Source organism: Poecilia reticulata, linkage group LG21 (assembly GCF_000633615.1).
Source record: "Poecilia reticulata strain Guanapo linkage group LG21, Guppy_female_1.0+MT, whole genome shotgun sequence".
Taxonomy (NCBI): Eukaryota; Metazoa; Chordata; class Actinopteri; order Cyprinodontiformes; family Poeciliidae; genus Poecilia; species Poecilia reticulata.
Window position 1 is genome coordinate 6,117,372 of NC_024351.1, and position 6,208 is coordinate 6,123,579.

At 37.8% G+C, this 6,208-nt stretch overlaps 1 non-coding gene across 1 annotated transcript; it reads left to right on the forward strand.

Annotated features, from left to right (window-relative positions):
• The first annotated feature begins 5,955 nt into the window (after nucleotides 1–5,955).
• Nucleotides 5,956–6,038, forward strand: trnal-cag (transfer RNA leucine (anticodon CAG)). The gene has a single exon. It is a non-coding gene; the product is annotated as a tRNA-Leu (tRNA).
• The last annotated feature ends 170 nt before the right edge of the window (nucleotides 6,039–6,208 follow it).

Genomic DNA, 6,208 nt, shown 5'->3' on the forward strand with positions numbered 1-6,208 from the left:
ATTTATCTGTCTATCTGTCGATCCATATCCATCCACCCACCCATCCAACTGATTAATCTGATTGGATCAATAGAGTTCAGTTGTGTTTAATTTAATCTCAGTAGAAATGAATGTTTTCTGTGAGGACTGAGGAACGTCAAGGATTGTGTGTGGCTGCAAAATAGCTCTGTGTGTCACCCTGAACGCCACATTCTCAATGTAAAACATTGTGGTCACAGTATCATGAATTCTTTACTTTCAGCAGGGGAAGATTTTCAGAGTTGACGGAAAGATAAATGGAGTTAAATATCAGATAATTGAAGAAGACTGCAAAATACCAAGGAGAAGTTTATCTTATAGCAGAAGAACGATCACTGACGTCCAGGCAGAGCTGCAACACAATGGATATCATGAAAACACGACGTTATGAAGCTAATGTGAAAATAATACTGGTTACAATCAACCTATGATTTCCTCTCTACCTGATCTTTCTCACCAAGATCAGAAAGCCTCCCCAGACTAAGATATTTATCAGTTCTTTGAATAAAGGACAGTGAAAGTCATTCCAAGAGGTCAGATATCAAATGCACAATTTAAAATCGTGGTGTTTGAAATATTCTAGTCTACAAATAGTGGCGACCATGAAGTAACTTGTCATTGTTGTACAGACTGACATTGTAATAATGTTGGGTACTCAGTTTAGGTAACTTTGTTTTCAAGTTAAAATAACTTCTTCAAAGTCCAGTTCTCAATCTATTTGAGGACTGGAGCAATAGTCCTCAAAAACTGTAGCAATACTTAAAAGTTAACAGTTCACACACTCTCCATCCAGTCTGACTAAGCTTGAGATATTTCACAAAGACATAAATAGGCGTAAAACTTCAAGTTGCTTTTGAGGGAATTATCACAACAAAGCCATTTGGCACGCTAATCACGCTAAATGCAGAGAACTTTGCACCAAATTAAACTACCCGGATAAACACCCATCTATGTCTGTAAACACTAAATGCTGTTGGAGAGCATTTCCAGTAGGAGTGTGTTACAGCAGCATAGTAACCTGTTTACAATTCGTACTTGGCCCTAAATGTGGCCAAAGGAGGAAAAGAAGGAAATCGCACACAGAGAAACACATTTCACAGCAAGGGGATTATGGGTGCAGCTATTCTTCATCTCATTGTGGCTCCAAACCAGGCGGAGTGTTTGGTGGCAGGCGCGTTAGTTGCCGGACGAAGAATGGACCAGACTCGTCGAGGGACAGGTGCCATGTGGCAGCGGATGTGCAGGGGACGCAGATGGGGACCCCTGGAAAACTTGGGGGACGGTGCAAGCGGCCAAGGGCCTCCCGCCCCAACCTGCGCTGCGAATGCGGCAGCCGAGCGGGATGCGGCACCTGTTCTGAGCAGATACAAGCGAGCAGCGAAATCACAGAGGGAGGCCAGCACATGGCTGCCAATCCAGGAGACGTAGAAGGCTAGATTTCTATTTAGCACTAAAGCTTTAGATGCAATTGGCAGACTGGCAAGAAACACGCGCTGAGAAATGTACTTTAGCTGCTTTTAAACTGCTTTAAACCACACAACCTTTGCTAATACACGTGTGCTGCATAGACAAGTGCGGAACATGCCCTATTTGCACAGCCTGGCCTGCATTGCTCTCTCCCCACAGCATGTTGCGTTGGTCTATCGTGCGCATGCTGCAGCACTATGTGGTTGTTTTTGCGAGCTGCACATTCTCCCTGGGGCGGTGTAACTCTTCACCTCGATGTAGAGGAGGATGTTCCTATTGTGCTTCCTAATTGCAATGTGGTTGTTCCATTTAAGAGATAGCACATCCTTATGTGTTCCACGTGTGATCTCGGAGTGTGGGAATATTTGGAAGAGACATTCCGATACACGCTTAAATGTGATTACCAGCAAATTTTATGAAGCAAAGCGTTTTTCGTAGAACAGTCTGACGAAGAGTAAAATTGTAAAGGACATTTAAATTATCCGTACCTGGGTCATATTTATTTAGAAGTTGTGAGTTAATTACATGTTCAATCATGAAAATAGAAGTAGGTGGCTAAACATTAAAGGAATTTGTCAAATTTTGTTTATGATCTTAAGTCCGATTTTCAGGGTCGCTCCCCCCCCCTCCCATCTTTTGCACTACAATGTGACCACATACAGTCACACTGGCTCGGGCCTCGCTGGCGGAGTTTACGCAGCACGCATCCTGAAAAGCAGACGGTGTAATGATTTAGATGAGTGATGGTATAAGTTCAGCAGTGTGTGAGAGAGCCGCTTTTAACAGCTACTGTTGAGGATAGACAAAGCAAAGCAGTGGGCCACTTGATGACAGCTCGGGAGACACAAAGAGAGCCATTGTGCCTCTAGTGTTTCAGCAAATATGATTCATAAAACAAAACTAGTGCCCTCGCTGTCCAGCCAAATATGCTTAGATTGGCCGAGTACCTTCACTCATTACTACACACACACGTGATTAAATAATTTTTATGCTCCTTTGTCTTTTTAAAGGTGAAAGTATTTTTGTTTCAGATTCTGTTTTGGAAATGATTATATAATAGTATGAGAATAGAATCAGGAAATTAGTCAGAGCCACTGAAATGCAGAAAAATGTCCCCTGTGACTTTTACACTATTGTATAAATAAATTGCAATAACTCAGTTAGAACTGAGTGGGAAATTATTTTGAGTATTAATTATATAACATAATCTGTTGAGTATGCATTGGATTATAGCTAACCTATAACCGGCCAGTTACTTGTACTTGATTTTTTTTTTTCTTGGTGCTATGAACAGCTACTAAGTTCCTGTCAGATTGATAAGATATGGTAAAATGTACAATAAAACAAAACATTTTAATGAATCATAACTGCATATTCCCATGTTTAGCTTTATTTAGAAAAATGGTTTCTCCCTTTTGTCTTTTCTTGTTTATTTTGTGTTGCACCTAGTTTTAAACTGTGGCATCCATTGTGTCAGTAAAAGGTTCTCCATAATTAAAGACTGACTAATTTATCTTACAACTACTGTTAATAAATGTATGACAAAGAAAAAGTAAGTATTTTGCTCTGAGATACTGCACAGAATTGTAAGAAAACTATATTCCACTAAACAAATGTTTTTATTTTAAACTAACAGTTTTAGCACTATATGTAAATACTTACTAAAATTAAGTAGATCATAAAATAATTTATCACATCATTCATATGATCATTGGATCAATGATCAGACATGATAATATACTTGCTATTTTTATCAAGTGTGTGAAGCCTAAAATGTGTATTTATTATGATTTCATTTATTTGAGGTTAATCTTGACAAGAAAAATGTATAAATAACATTTGAAGTCATAGTGAGACTAAAATATTTAATGACGCCAATTTCACATTTTTCATTGCATAGCCTACAGTCACAATGGTTGATCTCCCACTTAGTGTTGAAGCGTATGTAAGAATTACCTTTAAACTCTGTTTAACCAGTGTTTATAAATTTACATTTCACCCAAATCTTTCAGATATAAAGTAAAACACTAAACATTTTTGCATTTATTGTTTTACGTGAATCTAGCATAGATCTTATGCTAGATTGACTTTCAAGCAGTAAACCAATGTTCCATAAACTACATTTTGTGCTGAACTTAATCAAAAAACAACAGACTGAATAAAAACTCTTATTGAGTTTAAGTTTTATTGCCAGATTTGACTCAAAGAATAGGCCGAATGTACAAATAAGGAAAACACATAATGTCAGAGCTTTGGCTCAATATAGCAATGACAATATATATTTCCATCACTTTTTCTTTCATCACAATGTCTCCACCACTCATTGGCAGATTTAGCTTCTCAAAATTGTTCCTCCTCCTATTTACAAATATTTATTTAAATATTTTTCAATTTCCATAATATCTTCACAATTACTCAGAAAACAGTTTTCAGGAATTAAAAACTTGGCGTACTGGGTGTAAACGGTTTAGGTTGAGCTTTATACATATTCATGGATAGTTGAAAAAAAGGAACGGTTAAAACCCTAAAAGCATTTTATTAGGATCCCTGGAATTTAATTCTACCTTACTCATGGTATACGAATATCTGTGTAAGATGACGGCTGAGTGATGCAAGTTCCTCTAGACGTGAACAACAACCTTCATTTACTGCTGGTTAATCATAGATAAAGTACGTCAGTTATGACACACAGCATTTCCCGTGCCTTGATCTGAGCTGTTTACGCTCAGGGGTTCTCCGTAAGACTCCTCCTGGCTGACCTTGACAACAGTCAACCTTTCTCATCATTTCCATTTCCTGCCACCCATTTCTCCAATCTTACGTTTTAGCTCTAATATTTGGGATGTTGTGAATGTCTGAGTGTGGAGGAATCCCTTCCTGCTGGATGCTCGGCCCTGTTTCCTTAAAGACTGGACATCAAAAACGAGACGCATGGAAATGACTCACATGGCAGTCCCAAGAGTTCAGATTCTTCAGCTAAAGTACCATGTTGACAGGTTCAAAACAGGATATGGGCTAGATAGGTCTATGTTTATTACAGATGGCAGGGTACTTAAAGAGCAGTGATAGCTGAAAGCTTAGATAAGCCAAAGTCACGTATCCATCAGGGGCTTTTGAAGCCTGGAATTACAAGTCACAGTTCAGATGTAAATTACAGTTTGAGCATTTTTTGCCAGATTATTCAACCAATGTACGCTTAAATAGCTGAATGTTTCAGCGTAACAACTGATATAATTGTTGTACCCAGAAAAGTAGCAAATCAAAGAGTTTGCTAAATTCTGCTCTACAAAATCTCATTGCATAATTCAATGAAACATAATTGTCTTTGTGATTCTAAAGAGCCTTTCAAGACCTTCAAAAAGCACAATTTTTGTATGTGTTTTATTAAGATTTATCAACAACAGCGCAACGTAAGTTAGCACATAAATGTGAAAAAAGAAAGTTTTTCCAAAAGGTTCATAATAAAGAAAAGAAAATCTACAATATGTGGCCTTCTCATTTGATCAGATGCCTTCAGAAGTCACCTAACTGCTCAAAAAAGAACCCACTAGTAATAGAAAAATGCTATTTTTCAGTAATACTCACTCTGAACTCACCATCCCCACAATGAAACATAGTGGCAGAAGCCCCAAGCTGTGGGGTTGGTCTTCTTCACTTAGGACAGGAAAGACACTATCCCTTTCTCAGAGAGAGCTCAAACTACTTTGGAAAGATGGATGGGTAGAAACCTTGTGATCTCCAAATATGTTTAAATGTGGCTCTAAGTATTTTTAAATTTTTAATATTTGTCACACATTGAAAAGAAAGATTAGAAACAATACCAATGTAAACTACAACTATAAGAAATAGGTCAGATATGCTTATTTCTAGTGTAGACACTTCTCATTAGCTCCTCTCTCTTGACAAGAAATTCTTGTGCTTCAAATTAGAAACTGATCCATTATAACAACTGCAATGTTGTTTCTAAAACACACACTGAATTAAAGCTGAGTTGCTGTTGTCAAAAAAGAAAGTATGCGACTTAATAATTAATATAAGTTGCTAAATATATTTAACAAGCCTCCTGTGTTCTTCTCATTTTAATAGAGTGCAATAAACTCTTTTCTCTCTTCACGTGTCCAGCACCTAGTGGACATTAAAGGTATAGCAGCCAGGAAAAGGAAATGACAATACTACTCTGCCGCAACTAAAAATGTTCCTTCACATATTTCCGGGTTATATTATTTGTGTATTCATTCGCGAGACACAAATTTCGTCAAATTAGATATTGTCCAGTCTTTCAAACCTTTCAAACCTATCGATTTTTTTTCTTCTTTTAGCTTTTGGTACAGAAGTTGCTACAACTATTGCTGCAGTCATTTATACCATGAAGACGAATACCTTCGCATACAACCAAGCAAAAAGTGAAAACAACTCACAGCGGCCGCGTTGTATACTTGATTATCCTCTGTCACAGTTGTCGAGCAGCTTGTCAGGATGGCCGAGCGGTCTAAGGCGCTGCGTTCAGGTCGCAGTCTCCTCTGGAGGCGTGGGTTCGAATCCCACTTCTGACAACACGTTTTTTTTCCTAATAAATGGTATTTGATCACTTTGTACGTGTAGCTGCTTCATAAACGCACATAAAATAAATATACACTGCTCAAAAAAATAAAGGGAACACTTAAACAACACAATATAACTCCAAGTAAATCAAACTTCTGTGAAATCAAACTGTCCACTTAGG